A 19,400-nucleotide genomic window follows, 5' to 3' on the forward strand; every position below is an offset into this window, starting at 1 on the left:
AGCTCTGGGGACTAATAGTTATAAAATATCTGCACTGGGAGCCAGCACGTGCATTTCATCTGTGCTGCAGCCAGGATGAAGGGACAGACTGACAAACTTGCAGCTACCAAGCTGCTCAACTGGGTCAAGGGTGAACACCAGCCTTTCTTCAGCTTCCTGCAGCGCTACAAGGTAGAGCTGGGGCTGGAAGCACAGGAGAATGTAGGATTGGTGGAGGAAATTAAAGCACTTCAATCCACAACTGAAATCCAAGCCCCTTATCAGGGCCTGAGACGCTGACGCCTGAACTGTTAGACCACTGAAATCCTCCTCAAAGGCACCTTGGTCCCAGTGCACAAGCCTTTATTAGTGCTGGGTGTGGACTTAAGGCTCCGTTTACCTGTGGACACTTACCAGGTTTTCAGACAAAGTCTCTCATTGGTTTCCCTCCTCCTTATGGTTTCTTGGGTCTGCTGTGACCTGTGCCAAATCTTACCCACCTCTTGGGAGCTGATGCCTGTAGCCTGCTGGCTCAGGCATGCCCAGGAGGGAGGGAATGCAAACCTCAGAAGCACTTTTTGCTAAAGGGAGAATTAGACCAATGTTCCTCAGCCCAAGTAAGACTGTGCTGGAGCTGCTGATGGTTGCTTGGAGTTTGAAAGAAAAATTTGGCACCTGCTTTCTAAAGAGGATGGTGAGCTATGAGCTGAGAGTGGAGGGACTTGTGCCTGTGTACTTCATTCACCAGAAGGCACTTAAAACCCTGGAGAGAGCTAGAATTTAGGATCAACTGCAATCTTCAGCCTTCACTATTTGGCTGGCTTAGGCAACTCCCCAAACAGTGGCTTTTGTGAATCCCCCTCCAAGGCACTTAACTCCACTTACACACATGCACAGAGTGCCGGCATCTAATTCAGGCATGTGAACTCCATTATGGAGCCAGATGCAAACATCCCCTCATGGATTAGGATCTGAAAGGTTCTATATCTGTACTGTTGATCAGCTAAGGCTTTCGCTCCCTGCCTCATCCTCCTTTTTTTTTGTTTAAAATCTAGACTTTTTAAAAGCGGTTAAGTATTTGTAAAAATTATTCTTGTATCTGTGCAATGGTGTAGTTAAGGCATGTGCTAGATATTCCCAGGATGATGCAGTTAGATCAACAATGACTAATTCCACAAAAGCAATGCACTTAAATTATGCCATATCCTTCTTTCTAAACTTTGTCCACCAGATTCTCATTGCTGAACATCAGAACCAAAGGTTTATGGCTACCTACAGGCTGTGGCTCAATCAAATTTAAAAATAAATCCACTAGGCTGGTATTTCTCTAGCAAGCAAAATGGGGTTGTGTTTCATACCAGCAGGATGGCTATCAGCAATGCTTAAAAATATTTTCATTTGTGTGTTTTGTTTGACTCTGAGATGGGGCACCTACATTAATTCCAAGTTAATTTTGCATTTAGTCAAGAAACATGCTCAGATTTTCAAATGTTAACAGAAATCATGTGTTCTTGACAGAAATACTTCTGATCTGCTTTGTGGTAACTATGCTAATGAAAGAGATATTCTGGAGTATATAATTATAGCGCACAGGATTGGAGTGGGAGGGTTTTTTCTTTGGTTTGAACAGTATTGCCTGAAAATTGTCACAAATTCCTCAATAAATTAAATAGTAAGGCTGATTAGATCCTGCAGGAATGAGCTCCTTAGAGGACTGTACTCACAGTTTATTGGTAAAGTCACCCAAAGGCTAGTGTTTCCAAAGGTGTGTTTGCAGCTTTGTGAGACACTTAGACAAGTGCCAGCACTGGATATGGGGTGCAATTTGGGCTGTGTTTAGAGCAGGAGCACTCTGCTGCTGAAACAACACTAAATGACAAGGTACTTGTAGCTCAAAAGCAGCCAAACCAGCAGCCCTGGGCAAGGTGCTGGGAGAGTGCTGGGACAGCCCAAGCATGCACACCTGAGCATACGCACACAAATGAAACAATCAGTGAGAATTCAAATAAAAAAATCAAAACCCCAAGTCAGCTTTGCTGGTATTTCTGCATCTATATGAGTAGCTTGTGCTGACATAACTATTTCACACTGGGGGGACCCCAGAGCACAGCAGCTTCATGGCAGGCAAAGGAAGAAACATCTGGAGGAGAGCTGGTTCTGGAATGGAGGGGAATGTGTGAAGAAATTAACTGAGATACCAGAGATTTAACAGCTCTCTGCTTGGAACTGGGAGGTAATCCAATTTTTTCCATCGACACTGATTTAAGCTTTAATAATAAACCAGCGGTGATTGTACTGGACAAAAATCAAAAAGATTTTATAATCTCTGGGAGTATATGGCATCCATGTTTGCTCTTTCATTAGATACTGTTCTCTATACAGGTTTTTGAAAGTAACGTGCAGAGAGGGGAAGTAAGGCAAACTTTCAAAGAGTTTTCATCTCTTAAGAAACAGAGGGTAGAATGTACAAACTGCTTGCACATGACAATGTTATTGCCTTTAAATTGATTAATTTTGAATAGTATCTATAGAAATAAATTATCACCCTCCTTTTCAACCTAAAAGGCAGTACCAGTAATCAAAATCACTAAGAAATTGCAAAAACCCCTCAATTTGGCATATTTAATTTTTTTTTCAGCTTTGGGGTTTTTGCCTATTCAGCTTCTAGACTGGATTATCTCCTAATATGTGTACAAATCTCATAAATCACCCTTGAGAACTGCTGCTAAATTCTACTCCTGCTTCTTGTCTTCCTGAATTCCTTCTTACTTCTCTCTCTTCTCTCTATGACTAATAGCTATATCTTGTTTTATCCTTTCATTTTATCCTTTCTTGTGCTTAATATTTATTCCCCAAATCAGTCTCTTAACAGTGGTCTATTGAAAATTATTTACTTTTTTTGGGGTACTGTAATAACGATTACATGCCGTTATGTCTTTGGCTTGAAATGAAGTTCTCATCTTGATTAAATGTGACACCTGAAATGAAGTTGTGTTCAGAGGACTAAGCGATGACAAGTTATCCAGAGGAAGGGGAGAGGTTTGTGTTTTCCTGCACTTGCAGTCATCAGTGTTTTGTGACCATACAACACTGCTGTGGCATTCATAGCCCAGTGATAACTGTTATGGAAGAGAAGACAAACCTACTTATTTTTCATTTATAAATGCAAAATTATTAACACAATATTGTTGAAGAATTTCCTGGCTAGTTTTCCCTTGTCTGCCTCAGGCAAAAAATGATTGCTGAAGTTTAATACTTTATGAAACCTCCTGACTATGAAGGTCTAGTAATTCTCCTTGGGAGGATCTGTGACACAGATAAAATGCAGAAATCTGAACAGGCATGATGGAAAACTACATGCAGTAGAGACTGTAACTTTGAGAAAGTTGTGTCCCACCAATTCCTGTGCATTGATTATACTGGTGAATATCTATTTTGTAAAGTAAAAAGTATATTTCCTAGAGTTCAGTAATTTGGGCCACTACATGATCTGGAATAGATTTTTCTCAAGTAATTCCATTAATTACTTCCATGTAACAATTAGCAACATTAGAAGCTTGTGAAACTGGAGTTGGAGTTGGAGTACTGGTCACTTGTACAGACAGGCAGTTTGGCATATGTAGATAACCCCATTAATTTCAATGAGAACTGTAACCTGTATAAAATTTGCTAGTTGTTAAATATTTTAAAATTAATCTCAACTTGTACGTACCCAGACAGTTATCCATGCAGTAGACTGTAGCCTGTTTTTCCTAATCAAGCAAAACTACAATGAGAATTTTGCTCAATTAAGAACTGAATAATTTGGCTAACTTTTACTCAGTTCTTGGCAGTAGAAAAAAAATTAGTCTTTCCAACAGTAAGTGCCAGTGCAAAATATTTTGGCAAGGAAAAAATGTCAGTTTAGATCTATGACATTACCATTTTCAGGCAGTAGAATTAGAATCACTCTGGTTTGTATTAACTTAAAAATACCTAAAATCTGGCCAGCTATTGTGCAGCTAAATAAACAGGTATCCACTACAGGCCCAGATTCTGTTCTCAGTTATAGAAGCATTTTGACTACAGTGGAGGTAACTCCCATTTATAAGGACAAGAACCAATATCACTGAGTTCCAAATTTGGCATGCGCTTAATTTATTGATATTGGTATTCTGCTGTAGAAATTATCAGAGTGGTTAATGTGTCTGGTTTGAAGTGGACAACAGTGATTGTTACTGAGTCCATTTTACTGCAACTTATCTTGCTAGTTACAACATTTAATGGGATGCCCCAGATGAACAGCTTCACTAGCCTAGCCCCTCTGAGCTAAAAGGAAATTTTCGAAAGATGGAAGAGTTGGAACGTAAGTGGGAGTGTTGCTTGCATTTAATTATTTTCTTTTAAGGAAATGTTTTTCTTATCATTCTTTTCATCTATTCAAAACCATCCCAAAGTCTTGGAAATTGGGCTGGAAATGTAATGAAAACAGACATTATTTCATATATCAGATTTTTTTTTTCAACTGATGACAAAGATCCCATTTAATTAAATGAAAGCAGATTTTGGATGTCTCTGTTGGTGTACAGGCCTACAGGCAGTAGGAGAATGAGGAAAGAACCTGTAATGTAAACCTTTCACATTAAAAATACATACTTATGTTCAGACTTGACTATTGTTTTACAAGGAACTCCCAAGAAAACATACATGTGGATCCCATTGCCTGCAGAAGTTTTCTTTAAACACTCATGAAATCAACATATCATACTCCAAAGATTTCTTGGTTTAGCTGGAAGTAAGGCTGTAAATGTTCTACTCATATCCTTCACCATGGGTTAGCTGATGCCATCAGCAAACCCACTTCCTAACTGTGGAAAAGGCTACGCCTCACTGGCCTGCTTGGGAGCTCTGCAGGCCAAGGGTCAGTGCTGCAATCAGATCTATAAATCTGCTACATTATCTGTGTGCTGAAGCTTCTCTTCCCATTGTGATGAATTCCACCAGTTACATGTGAAGCTCACTGAATTTTATTCTCTAACAAAAGCGTTATTTGGTAAATTGGAGAGGAAAAAAATTTAAATGTAAATGTATACATATGTTTTTGGTACTAAAACCCATTTAATTACATCATTATTTTGCCAAATAACATGACATGGACAAGTTAGATGTTAGCCTTTTTTATAATTTCACCAAAGCGATCATGCATATTTGTGTGCTGGCTACACAACTGCGTTTGATCTTTGTCCAAGCACAGAAAATTAGTGCAAAAAAAGCATGTGAGGATCCAGGACTTCCAAATATACTAAACTCATTACTAAGATGCTTTAAACTTTCTCATAGTTCAGCCTTGTTCACTCTTGGTGATGATACCTCACTGACTGAAAATAATAACCCTAAACTGAATTGTCTTGCGAAGAAATGCAACAGTGTAATTGTCATTTTAACACAGATGCTTCTCAAAAAAACCTGCCAATTTGAATGTTACCACATTTTAAAATACATTTCTATGATCTTGTTCAGCTGTGTGCTGCCAAAGGATGCACACTGTAAATGAGCTGAAATGTTAGTGTGCAGAAAAGCCAATGCTTTTTACTGCAGATGAAACACAGCCTCCCACAGGTGTTATCTCTGAATGTGGGGCTGGTGCTCTGATTCAGAATGGTGAAACAGGCACATGTTGAATGTTTACTATTCTCATCCAATATTCTTTCTTCCTACTGTGCTGTAGGGGAGTGGGTTAGAAAATGATAATTGTGAAATACTGTTCCCATGTCCTAGGAGAACATGCTGCCCCAAGAAAACTAAGGAAATACTGGCTTACACTTTTCTCCAATGAATTTAAGTGTGGCAGTAAGCTCTTTTATGTACTGCATTGTTTCCCACAGTTCCCAGTCCCTGCAGGTGACTGTTTACAGGTGTCTCTGAACCTCTGACTTCAAATAAAGCGACACAGAGACCACAAGTCTGCTTGAGGAGCAGACACATTTCTTCAGGTTTTCTTCAAGACTGTGAGATGCAAAAGAGTTGTTTCCTGAAAAGACATTTGTCAAGAAGGTCTTACTGGAAGGAAACTTTACAATAACTCCACACTTTGTGAGAGAAGAGTAAAGTTTAGGCCCTGATGCTCATCTCTGAGTACTGTAATTTAAAAGAATCTTCCACTGCATCAGTGGTAGTGTCCATGTGTAAAATTGGGATATCATGACTGAACAGAACCAGTACTTTATGTTTGTAGCTAATTTATCTCCTGACAAATAGGAAGGGAGCCCTCCTTACTGCCAACTTTCCAATATGGCATACACTGAGACTGCAGAAGTCTCGGGGAGTAGGAGGTGAAGAGAGTAAAAAGCACTGACCAAAATTCACACTGACTGCTGCAGATTAGTACATTAAAAAAGAGAAAACAGTGTAGTATGGTCTGGAATAGTTTTTTGTTTTAATCATGTAAGTCTTTGTCATGCCATAAAAGGCCCGGTTTGCTGAAGGAAGACAAGACAAAGCAAGGCATGATTTGGGTAAAATGCATGGGAAGGCCATGTCTTGGGCATGCACTGGTCTCCTGCCACAGGCTGTTTCCAGTGCTCTGGATGGGTGGGGAAGGAGTGCTGCAGTCCTTGTGTCTTCACCTATGCAGTTTCTGGCTCCTCCACCTCCACCCTCTCCCAGCGCCAGCCTGGGGCTGCTGTCCCAGAGGATTAACCCTTTGCTCTAGGGGGAAGGACTCCTACCACTATCAGTGGCCCCACCTTCAAGCTCAGCAGCTCAGCTTGTGACCTGCTTTTGGAGGTGACCTGTTATGACTTAAGGACTAGGTAGTGCTAATTAGCAAAAAGAGAGCTGAAATGGGTGATAGAAATGAACCTCTGAAAGCACTGGGAAGGCTGATTCTTGCACAGTTCTGTAAAGGCAATAGTGTTAGTCCTAAGGAAAGAGTATTATTTTTACAGCTATAATCCAAGACATTTTCCTCTTTAGCACTAAAGCTGCACTCTGGGATTCATCTTGGCTTAATGCAAACACTGCACAGGGCAGTTCAGGGATGATCAGCTCTTATGAGCAATTGCAGCTTTGTGAACTTTGGGGTTTATTAGACTCCCTACTGCAGTCTTTAGTAGACAGAATGGGTTTGGCATTTAAAACCCATCTTGTATAATTTTCCTAACTCCAGATACAGTCACCATAACTAATCTGTGGCAATAACAAAAGAGAGTTAGATGTCTTTGTAAACTTATCTGTAACCACGATAAAAATGGGGTTTTAAAAATATTTATAAAGTATATTTATAAAATCAAGCACACTGAATGCCAAATGATGTAGCATGTAAAGATCAAATGTTTCTTATAGATGCTACAGCCAAGTCAAATGTCTGTTGGAGCAATTTTTGATCAGGATGGAAACTGCATTGGGTTTTCATGGGCACTCCTCGGGAGCAGACACGTCTCGGTACGAAGCTGCCCTGCAGGTGGCGTGAGTTATCCGATCAGCACAGACACAGGTCTAACGCTCCTCTTGTGTTTCAAAGAAGAAAAGCAAAATAATAAAAACATGCTCACATAACTGTCCTTTATATAGGTGCTGTAGGCCGTGTTGGCTGAAGAACAGCTGTTACAACGCCTTCAGTGTTGTGATAAATGAAAGATATTTTTTTCTGGTAAAGGTAAAATCGTATTTTAAGACATGGTGTTTTCCTGTGCCTTTGAATGAGGAGAGTCTGCCTTTCTTTCAGGTACTTTGATCACATACAGGGAGCTCATTAAAAGCACTGTATTCTTTGTGTTGGCGAGGGCAAATATTTTATAAACTAAGCATTAAGAAATACCTTTCCTTTTAGTCATTTCTGCCTTCCTGTCTTTAGACCATGTTTAACTTTTTAGACTCTCTCTCATTTGTCAAAAGGCTTTGTTTTCTAGCTGTCATGGAAATATATAATGTTGGAATGTGCTTTGCTCTGAGCACAGCAAAATCTGCAGATTTTTCTGCTGGTGAGTAGAAAATGGTAAGCATCAGCCCTTTGATCTGAACCATTCTAGATTTAGGGGGAAAAGAGAACAAAGTTTGAGTGTGTCTGCAGTTCCTATGCATTATAACTTCCATTTAGGGGACAAATCCATTCCTGGCTGAGTTTAATCACAATGGGAAATGGTGTTTGTATTCCACATCTGGCCATGGTAGGAGGAGGAAACACCTACATTCAGGCATCTTTTCTGCTCCATTCCGCACTACTGAATCTCAGAGAAAAATTGTCCATATCTAGGTAAAAAGTGAGAGGGGAGAGGAAATCAAAAGCAGAGGGAAGTCAAAAGAGGACTGTCTGGCAAGACTTTAAATCTTCAGCTCTTCACAACCACTGTTAATCATGCGGGTAATGAAACTTCTGAGCCAGGTACAAAGGACATCAGGTTTTAAAACTGTAAAGAAATTTGTATTTCAAGGTATAAAAATATGTGTCTCTAGAAGGATATGAAAGAATAAGTTGCACAGTGACTGGAATGGGTATTCTGCCCAAGCCTGAAGGACAAGGTGTGCAAAGTATGTGAGCATCTGAGATTGGAAATAGATCTCTCATGACATTGTCAAGTATGCCTGTGGGAGGAACAGGGAAAACCCCACCAGGCATGTTCATCACCTGTAGACGCAAAGTGGGCTTGGGTGTTTGGCACTCAGAGTGTGCACAACAATCTCCTCATGTATGATCATGCTGAGATATGCTGCAGGTTGTGAAGTTAGGAACACAAAGAAAAAGCTTACTTGGGAGATTAAAAGGAAGCACTTTGCAAAAAAATTCAGCCAACACCTGGCTCACCCTCTGTCCTATTTTTACTATTTAATCCCAGTCACACTCCTGAGATATCTTTAAAAATTCTGAGTCCAGGAGAGATGCACCCAAAGACAAGATTAATACAGAAGATTTTTTTTCTCATTTCCACAGCATTTCCATTTTCCACATTCATTTCCATTTATTCAGTCCTGAATACAGCAAGTAGTGATTTCACAAAAAGCAGTGGTTGTAGTCACGTCTGAGGTACATAGTAATATAACTCTTCCTTAGATTTCTGAGGTTACATACCTCCAGGAAAACAATTTCCACTTGGTATATATTTAATTGAGTTTGGGAAATAAAAATGTCATTGTCAGTGTTTTTGAGGCCAGAGCTAAACCTTTCCTAAAAGAGATGTTAATAATATCTAGAAGAGGGAATGAACTCACTGCAGGCAAAAATTATAATATAATAATAAAAAGTCAGACTCCTCCAAGACTCAATTGGTTCAACTGCAGACTGCAGGAGATTTCTCATAAAAGTCTTTGATGTATTTTAGTGTGTATAATGGTTGGGAAAAAACAAACATGTCCTGTTGAGAGTTAACATATTATATAACTCTTCCTCATCATGCTAATTTTTTAGCAGAAAAACTGCAGACCACTGGGCCTACGTGAGCTAGGTAAGTCTTTTAGCTTACCAAACATCACATCAAAAGTTGGGACTGAGTACATGTTAAAGCTTTGTTAGGATGGTGTGTTTTAAAGTAATTGCAGAATGCCAAAGACAGAACTTTACGTGTTCCTGAGCAGGAAAGCCAAGTATACAGAATTGGAAGCTGTCTATCAGGGATTTTTTATTTGCTTGATATTGAACAGACAGCAGAGACAAAATACCAAAAATGCTTGAAATCTTTCTGACCTTTCACTGCAAACTGTGAACTTTGTCTGCTAAACTCAAATTTCTATTTACACTGTCAGCAGAGGCTACAAGCTGTTGCCTTTTCTTTGTCTTTTCAGTTTGTCATTTATCAAGGGATAGCTTCACAAACACTGCACAGGAGGGGGGACCTGAGCACATACCAGACCTTTTGCACGTTCAAAATACTTAGTCTCCATTCTGTGGATTGCTTAAAAATGGCTGTAATGCAAGCAAAGTAGCATGAAATATGCTGTTTGCACCCAAACAGCAGAAAATATTCTATACAAAGTCTTAGCTTTGCCATCAGCTGGCATAGCTCACATTCCCAAGCTGTGTTGCGAATCCTTGCTGCTGCACATCTGACTCCATTTACACCATCTTCCATTAACACAGGAACACACAGGCGACTGCCGACTAAATGGTCCAAAATACATTCAGCAAAGAACTGTATCACCGTCTTAAATAAAATATCCCTGATTTCAGCCTTGTGCTTCAATATTCATCCACCCTTGTAAATGAGGAGCTAGACTGTTGCAGAGAACAAGTGCAGAGGAGATTTCAGATATATAAAGTAGAAATTGTGAGAGTGAGTAGAGTGAGTAGAAAACTGAGGGTGACTGAACCATCAAAAACTGAGGGTGACTAAAAACTGAGGATGACTAAACCATCGGTTGCCAGGGAGGTCGTGGAGTCTCACATGGGGAAATAATTCAAAAGTTTTCTGGACATGGTCCTGGGCAATCAGTCTAGGTGTCCCTGCCTGAATAGGAGGATTGGACAAGGTGACTTCTAGAGATGCCTTTAGACCTCAACCATTCTTGTTCCTATGGAAGACTACTGTGAATTCTAATATTCGTGGCTATTTGCATAACTTTGCCAATTAAAACAGGACAGCCTAATCAGTTATTTAAATAAACCAGACAGCTACATAAAATTCCTTTGAAACTAAATATAAGGTTGAATTATATAACAAATGTTTTAGCTGAACTCTTAGTATTAGATGGGCAATTATTTTGACTGTATTTCAAATTTCATTTCACACTGTGGTAGCATTCATTGAATTTTACAAGGCAAAGGCATTAATAGAGTTGTGTCTGAACTTTTTAGGGTCTAGAAGACTGTCTTAAAATGAGCCATTTCCTGAGAGACTTCTGCATAGAAAATACATTGGTGTTTCCAAAAGAAACTGAGTTCACAAGGAATCATTTCATTGGTACATTTTGTTAACAAAGCTTTTGAAAGAAGACTTTTCACTTAGTGTTACTTTTCCCTGAATGTGAAAACTATGGAAAATGTGTGGAAAACACTGACAAAGTGATGATGGCATCTGTATGCTCTATATGTGACTGTTAATGAGCTAGCTGTTAATAAATTATATGCTTTAGCATATAAACAGGAGGATTTATGCATAATGCAAAACCCATAAGAACATTTATTGTTTGGTATAACTGTTTCCCAAATCAGACAGGCACATTGTTTCAGTCTTCCACAATCTTCCTGTTACCAAAATAAAAATCTGCTGCCTACTGCCTTCAAGTTCTTTTCATGTGAGTTGGTCTGGGGCGTAGGGGGGCTCGGAAGCAGAGAATTTAGTCAGCAGCAGGTTCCTCAGATCTCTGCTCTGTACAGCCTGAGATCATAAACTTGTCATCATGGTTACTAACAGCAAGCAGGAGGTTTCTATACAACATCCCCAATTCTAATGATTCATGAAGGCAAGGTCATCCTGTTCTTTTTATGTGTTCTTCTGTACTGGAGCTTTTTGTGTCAATTATCACTACTGAAGCCCTAAACAAGCCCCTTTTCTTCAGAACACAGACAAAAGCAACCACTGGGTTTATTCACAATAATGCTTGGATTAGTTAAAGAAACCACATTCACCAACAGGAGAAGTAAATTTCTAAGCTATTGAATAATACTGCTATGTTTGGAAAAGATTTTTCTTTTGTAATTCTCCTTTAATTTCCTCCCATCCAAAGCTGCTGTGAGGAGTCTGAAGCTCGGTTTTCATGAGTGAGTGAAGGAGTCCAACAACTGACTCCTATTTAAAATAAATGGTCCTGGAAATGTAAGGTAACCTTTCCATAAATACTTGAGTAATTTGAGGTTTAGGTTCCACTAAAATCTTCCAGTATTTCCAGCTCCCCAAGTCAGGAAAAGGCAGACCAGTAAACTAATTCTTTCTATCAATAAGCAGGGATTGAATGGAGGTACATAAAGCATGAGAAAATGAGGAGGAAACTGTGGACGGAGGAGATGCCTATGTTCAAGAAGTTTATACACTGAGAGGCATAAAAGGCAGTTCAACAGGAAAAAGGATAGACAGAAAAAATATCAGACTATATAAACTGAAACATTACTTTCACTTGCTTAGGTTTGCTTTGGATTTTGAGATACAACCTCAGTAAATCCACATAAAATTGTTTAATTTTATCACCTGACTCAGTGCCTCTGAATTCAGCACAGATTTTTTTTTTCTTTTTGCTTCCTGATCAGATTAGAAAGTGTCTGAAGTCAAGCTGTGCATTCTGGTAACGTTTCTGAATAGTTTTGCTTTCTTTGTTTCAACTGTTGTTTTTCAATTTTAAAATATTATTAAAATACCACTTTTGGGTGGGTAGTGACTACCATGACACTGTGTAGAAAACCAAAGCAATTTGAAGTAGGCTAGACATTCTAAGTACATTTTTAAAATACTTTATTGCCTAAATAAAATAAATCCCTTAGTCTAGCAATTACTTTCAGATGTTTGATTGTTTATTTTTAAAGAAATGTCATGTCAACTATTTAGAACTGACAAGAACTATTTTGGTATCTTCATGAGTTTTCTCTAACATCTGCTCCCCTCCTTATGTTGGGAACTATATACTTATCTTCAATGTCTCTTGTATTTATCTTAATTTTGCTCTATTTTATTTTATTATTGGAGGAAAAACTTCACAGAGCTGTTTGTGGCAAGATTTAGTTACAGGAAACCCAACAGCTAAGCCCCAGTTTCAGCTGAGACAATTAGACTGTTGATTTTGGTAGCAGCTCAGGATTCTATTTGACCCAAATGCCTTTCAGGTCTATCTGCCAGCTGATGCTCAAGTCTGAAAATTTTCTGTATTCTTGCTACAGATAGAGGACTTTGTTTCCTTTTTATTTGAGATATATTTCTATCCAGATCTGAATGTTTTGCTGAAATTCTTCTCCATTCACTGGAACAGATTAAAAGAATAAAAGGAAATAACAATATTTTCCAGAACTTTCAACCACTTTTTGTTTTCCTCTTAATTCTCTGTTCCTTGATATCTGTGAATTGTTGAGGACAGTTTTTTTTCTCAAAGCAAATTTGCCACTCATGAAAAGTAGTGGGTGCTAATTTGTAATACTTAGCTTAACTGTTGCTTTTTTCTGTCTAGCAGCTATATTTAATAGCTTCTATTACTGTTTCACCTGTTGTAATAAAGGACTCTAAAACACTGAAAACTCAATACTTTTAAAAAGTGATCTATATTATGTAACACCAGAAGATATTTATTGAAAGGTTTAAAGAAATTACTAATGAATAGAGCAGAGTTGTTTTACAGTCTTTTCATCAACTGCTACAGAAACTTCACAGCTGAATTATCAAAGTCCACTGCCATTCTTGGATGGATGTTTTCTTAAGTGGAAGGGCTCTAAAACTTTATGGATGCTCTTGGAGAATGTAAAAACTGATAAGTGTTTTATTCTCTGTGAATAGTTTGTGGGCTAAAGTCTTGAGCAATTTTTTTCTCTTTTTTTTCCTTCTTTTTTCTCTTGTTAGACTTTTCTAGCACCTGATGTAGGGTAGGTCACAGCAGCTGATGCCAGGTGAACACAGTTACCAGGGACAGCTCCAGCCATGGAGTGGCCAGATATCCTAAAATCCTGTCACTGCGCCAGTCCACCCCACTGGGTTCATAGTTCAGAGCTCCCCAGTGGGGTCCCATGTTTGTGTGACCCTGCTGTTTTTTCTTCTCAGACAAATCGCGTATGACTTCTCTGCAAGCGAGAAACGCTACTGAATGTGGCACTCATCCTCCTTAAAAGATGTCTGGAAAGTCTGAGGGATTTCCATGATGAATTCTTACCATGTGGATTCTTTCAATTAATTAGCTTTCTAGAAACCAAAACAGTGCAGGACACTACTGCAATGAAACTTGTTAAGCAATAATGTGTTTTTTCTTCCAAAAGTCACACGTGATAACAAACTATACTCATAGGCATAAGATGACCGTGGACAGTATGAGCTAATGTCTCGTTGTCAGAAAGTTTTCCATTAAGGCTTGGAATGATGTTTAACATATTCTTCCCATTATTGAGCTAAACTAAACATTGTATTAAGTATGGATTTCTCAATGAATGTTACTGCTGTTTATTTTAGCATTTACATACGTTTGGAAGTGAACACATGTACATATGCATTTTGGGGAACAAAAGCACATCAACAGCATGGCTCACTCTAGTTCCAGAATAAAACCAATCTTCTTTACAGAAACACAAATATGCCAACTGCCATACATGTTCTCTCCTATCAAGCAATGGAGAATGACTGAAAGGGTAGATTTCTTTATGTATGATAAAAAGTGCTGCTGAGGATGATCACCAAAATTTACGTACCATATAATTTTCCAGTCAAAATTCAACAGCTTTGGTGTATAGCAAACACTTGAATAACTTACCAAATCCTGTCTAGGTGATGGCTTTAAGACAACTTCAGTTTTAAGCTGTTGTGCTTTGGTTTTGGCATTACATAGAACTCACTTAGGATTGCAAAGCTTAAATTACAAAAGCTTACACTGCAAAGCTTACTTACATTGAGGTTTTGGGACAGGGCAGAAGACGGACAGGTTGGCTACTTTTCACTCTGAGACACAGATTTCCTGATTGTGTTAGGCCCGGTGTTACTTTGTTGATTTTAGGTTGGTCCTAGGGGAAAAAGAAAGCTTTTAAGAAATGTATGAGCATAATATCCTTCTTTTACCCCCCCCAGAAACATTAAGAACCATTAGTCAAAATTTTCAAACATAGTGGCTTAACCTAGTCTTTTAATTCCCTATTACAGCTTCTTATTCAAGGTCTACTGTTCAGAAGTATGAAAACCTGGCAACTCATTCACTCTGAGTAGCCTTTTTAGTTATTCAGTGCTTGTGAAAACTGATGTAGCAGTTTGAATATGGACCAAAAATCCTAGTGTTCAGTGTTTTTGTTGGCAATCCTGTAATAATTATGCTGTAAATCAAAATGTGTGTTTGGATTTCAAAAGTGCCTTGAGCCTTGTTCCCACCCTTCTACAGAGACACTGTGTAACTTTTTCAGATTACAAGGTATAAAATTATCAGTCTGAAATACAGATGAAAAACTTTTACCTAATCTTATATTTCTCCACATGTGTCGTGCCCATTAAAATCTACATATAAACCCTTTCATGCAATGCATTAATAAAATCGTTAGTTCCCAAGAGGCATTGTGCTTGGAAACTACCAAAGTCCCAAGCATTACTGCACTCATAATATTAGGATACTAACAAGGGGAGCCACCGACAATGCTAGTGTTCTATACAAAATAAAATCTGCTTTTCTATTTTATATTCTGATCATTCTCACACAGCTGCTACCAAGTCCTATGTGCTTTGCCTGACACAAATCCCACTGACATGACTGGGAAGAGTCTCTGTGATTTGCTGGGTTCAGCTGCCATCGAGCCGTTTGGGGTTCAGTTGAGGATGGGCAATTCTAGATGAGTGTTCTCCAGCTGGAGTAAGCACATGCTCGAGTGCTGTGCTGGATCAGAGCTGGGGAGGGCCCTGCACCTCTATGCATAGCCCCTGCCCTCAGCTGCTCACCATGCACTGCACTTGCTGCTCAGCATCTGTCCCACAGGGAGCCATGGGCTCCTGCAACCCAGCTCATGGAAAAGCAGGGTAATCACTCTCATGTGCTGATTTGCTTTTGTGGTTGAAAATTGAGGTATTTGGCCTAGAGCTTCCTTGCCTGTGTGTTTGCTCTCCAGAGCCACTGGTTTCCCACTGATCAGAGTAACTCCAAGAAGCCAAACACACCCAAAGGTATCTCTCAATTTACTTTAAGCATTTTATCAGCCAGGGCAAAATGCAAATTCAAGAGCACTAGCAAGGCTGTGCTGCAGCAGTGCCCTGTACCCCAGCACCCAGTGGACCCCAGGCAGCTCTGCCCTGGGTGGCCTGGCCACGAAGAGACCATGCAAACCTTAGGGGCAGGAAGCATTTGGAAAGGGAGGAATACTGAGTTCCCAAGGGAACCCTGCTTGACTGTTTTATCTCAGATTTATTCAAGTCTGTTTGAAATGTGCCCACTACCCTGTTTCATCTGAATGCCACAGCAGGGCTATTGTAAGGTCTCTCAAATCTGACAAAAAAGAACTAGTTGAATTATTCTCAGAACAGTGCATTTTAACAAAAGAGGCTTGAATTTTCTAGACAGCCGAGAGTTTTCTGCCCGAAAGGAGATCTCCAAACATCAGCCCCAGTACCTCCATGGTACATTGTTTCCACCCAGCCCGTGAGTTTCTGATTGCTGGCTGGAATCTGTTTCTCCCTTCAGATGATTTCAGCTGCCCACCTAGTCCCAGCACGGGCTGTGAGAGCTGGTGCATCATAGCAGCCAGGTAGGCACCTTCCTCTCAAAGCCCAAACCCCTTTTGGATAGAAACTGGCTGCTTTTCAGGCCTTTTGTCTTAGACTATGGATGAGATTAATCATGACAAAGTTTTCTGACCTCTGGTGTAAAATTTATTTTAAAAAATCTCTTTAATGATAGCAGGCTAAGTTTTCTGGCAATACCTATCTGGTCTCCAATTGACCCTTGCTTTTATAGATAATCTGTGCTGATTTTCTCCTGACTCCACCCCTCTCTTGCAAGCAGATCCCTGATGAGTTTGGGGTGCAGTTTAGGAAATATGTGATCACCTGGGGAACCAATAGGAGATAATGCCTGAGTAGCGGGGATTATTTGCAATTTCATCCAATTCACTGGAGCTGTACAAGAAATGTACTTGCCACCTTTCTGAGAGGACTCTAACGCCTGAAGAGCAGAAACTGCCAATGTGTTATGCAGAACTTTGTTGTCATTTGCTTCGTAGTTTTCTGAAGAGTAGGTTCTCCTTGTTTATCCTCCCAAACAGGCCTTCTGCTTCAAAGGATGAGGCAGTAATTCAGAACACATCTACACCCTATCAGAACTATTAGAGACACCTCTGTGCTCTGCAGTTCAGCTTGGGATACAAACTGCTCTGCAACTTGCAGGTATTTAAAGTTGAGGCTTTGGCTCAGCTTCTTGAGTCAATGAGGGAAAGTGACTAAGTCAGAAGTAGCTTTGTACACTTAGCAAAATGGAAACCTGCCAGACTGAAGGGGATGGCAGCTACTTTGCCTGTGACTGAGGAGAGAGGGATTAGGCATTTCAGCCAAACAGCTCATTCCTGCCTCCTGTTTGTACCATCCATGCTGGTGTTACTTCCTTTGTGGGATTAGGGAGAGGGTAAAGGAGTGCCAGTGTGTACCAGAGGGCCCCAGTACAGCAGCAGCAGTCACATCTGTCCTTTTATCTGCAGCAGGATTTCTCTGCCTTTCTCCCTGGTCCTGGCCTAGCTCCCATCCCTCCAAAACAGGACTGACCCCTCCTTGACAATCAAGAAAGAACAGAAAAATGTATAGATGGTGATGTTGGAAACAATGGAAGTAAAGGGAAGGTCTCTGGGTGTCTTCCCGCTGAGAAGGAGAGAAATGAAGGAAAAGAAGGAGTCACAAGGAGGAGAAGCAGCTTCATAAGCAGAAAATGTGCCCTGTCTCCTTTAAACTTCCTCGCACAGAGGCCACTCAATCCCCACCTTTCACTCTCACATCTTTCCCTATCCCACACCACCAATGCTACCCCTGCCTGCCTTGTCTGCTCCAAGGATGCCCTCAGCTGGGAGTTTGGTTTTGCTACACAGTATAACAAATAAAAAGATAAATTCCAGTTCCAGTAGATCACTCAACAGGCTTCCACTGATTCTTCTTAGGGGAACTCCTGGCCACTTTGAGATGCTTTATTTAACATTAATATATTATTATTGTTATTATCATCATCATCATCATCCAGCTCTTTGTGTTCTGAGACCAATCACTTGATGTGCATTCCTCCACTTAACTACTTTCAGAACTGATAACCTGTAATGGTGAGATGTGGCATTCACAATCTCTGAAGAGAGAGAGACATAATTCTCTCTCTCAGGTTTTTTCCTGGAGAAGCACAGAGATCAAAATAATTGTTATCTCATTTGCTGCTCCTGTGTTTGTGCCCATGTGGAATGTATTCTGGAGATTGTTTACCCAAGGTGACCAATTGGATCCACATGTGTGGGTCTGGACTCTTGGGCAAAGAGTCAGGAGTTTTTCAGTTAGGAGATAAGTGAGAAGTAAGTATGATGTAGTATAGTATTTATCTCTTTAATATAGTATAATGTAATATAATATCATTTTAATAAAGTGAGCATTCAGCATCCCAAAGCCATGGAGTCAGATGTCAATCATTTTCCTTTGCTGGGGGCACCCTGAAATACAATAGTGAGGTAATTTCTTTTAACTTGAAAAAATAGTATCTTGAAAGATTTCCTACTGATACAATGGCTGTCTTCCCTGTGTTGTTTCAGTCATGTGCAGATCCTGATATATAGATTAGGACTACTGGGAGAAATCCCAAGTACAAGCCATGATGTGAGCAACTTGAAGCAACAAGAGTCTTTCTTTGCTATGGACAAAATAAATCCCAAGAATGCTTCTTGGGGAAGGAAGGGAGGGAGGGAGGGAATATGAGAGAGAGGAGAATGAGAGAAATAACTCCGAAGAGAACATTTAAGCATTGAATTTCCTGACTGATAGTGTTTTATTTTATTGCTCTGCTTTTAAGAATTATTTTGTGCAAAATTGTATCTGAAAGGAGAGGAGAGAACTTATTTTCTGTGTACTAATCTTCAATTAGTACAATTCTGTGTACTAATCTTCAAATGTAGTGAGGTGGCTTGCAGTCTTCTTTCCACTCTGCTAGCTGCAGGTGTTAATTGAGTGTGGAAAACATTTTCTGTTTGTAATTCAAATGCAGGAAGATAAAAGCAGAAAGGTAGAAAATCACAAAAATCACTGTATTCTCTTAGCACAGAAACAGCATGATCCCTAGCTAATTTAAGTAGTCACAAAAATATAACATATTTTAAGCAGATATTTAAGTCCTGCTGATTCAGTAATCAGCCCAAGTGCAAATGACTTTTGTGGAATGAAGCCTGCGCTGAACTGGATCCACTTAGTAAAATATTTCAGTCTGCTATTTGAGGGAGGAAAGAAGAATCTGTTGGCAATGCCTCTGTAGCAAAATCACTTCTGTACTGATTGATTGTTCTGTTTTCTAGGGAATTTTTAAGGGTTTTTTTGTGAGAAAGTACTACTATGAGATAGAAGGTTGCTCTGGAGAAAAGTTACAGGAGTATATTCACATAATTGCCTTTTTTGAAAGTAGCATTCTACATAGGATTTCCTCAACTGTACCAGAAAACATTAATATCCTGGAACTGATATTTACAATTTTGAATTCCAGCTTTCCAAGTATAATTAGTGTCCTTGCAAATGTTTTGGTATCAAAGTTGGGACTCACTTTGGGTAAGACAGTCGATAAACTCAGGGTTTTTTTCTCATTTATTACTTCCTTTTACAGTGTTCCAGAGATGACAGCTGCAATATTTAATA

General features: G+C 39.5%; 1 protein-coding gene across 2 annotated transcripts in view; it reads right to left on the reverse strand.

Moving 5' to 3' along the window:
• The window catches only part of COL8A1 (collagen type VIII alpha 1 chain), an 87,296-nt gene that overhangs the window by 17,616 nt on the left and 50,280 nt on the right, over positions 1 to 19,400 (reverse strand). For both annotated transcript variants that reach the window (XM_030959906.1, XM_030959897.1), the window contains exon 3: positions 14,460 to 14,572. The gene's annotated coding sequence lies outside the window, so the exon portion shown is untranslated. The remainder of the gene's footprint in view (positions 1 to 14,459; positions 14,573 to 19,400) is intronic.

The sequence above is a fragment of the Camarhynchus parvulus genome, chromosome 1 (genome assembly GCF_901933205.1).
Source record: "Camarhynchus parvulus chromosome 1, STF_HiC, whole genome shotgun sequence".
NCBI lineage: Eukaryota > Metazoa > Chordata > Aves > Passeriformes > Thraupidae > Camarhynchus > Camarhynchus parvulus.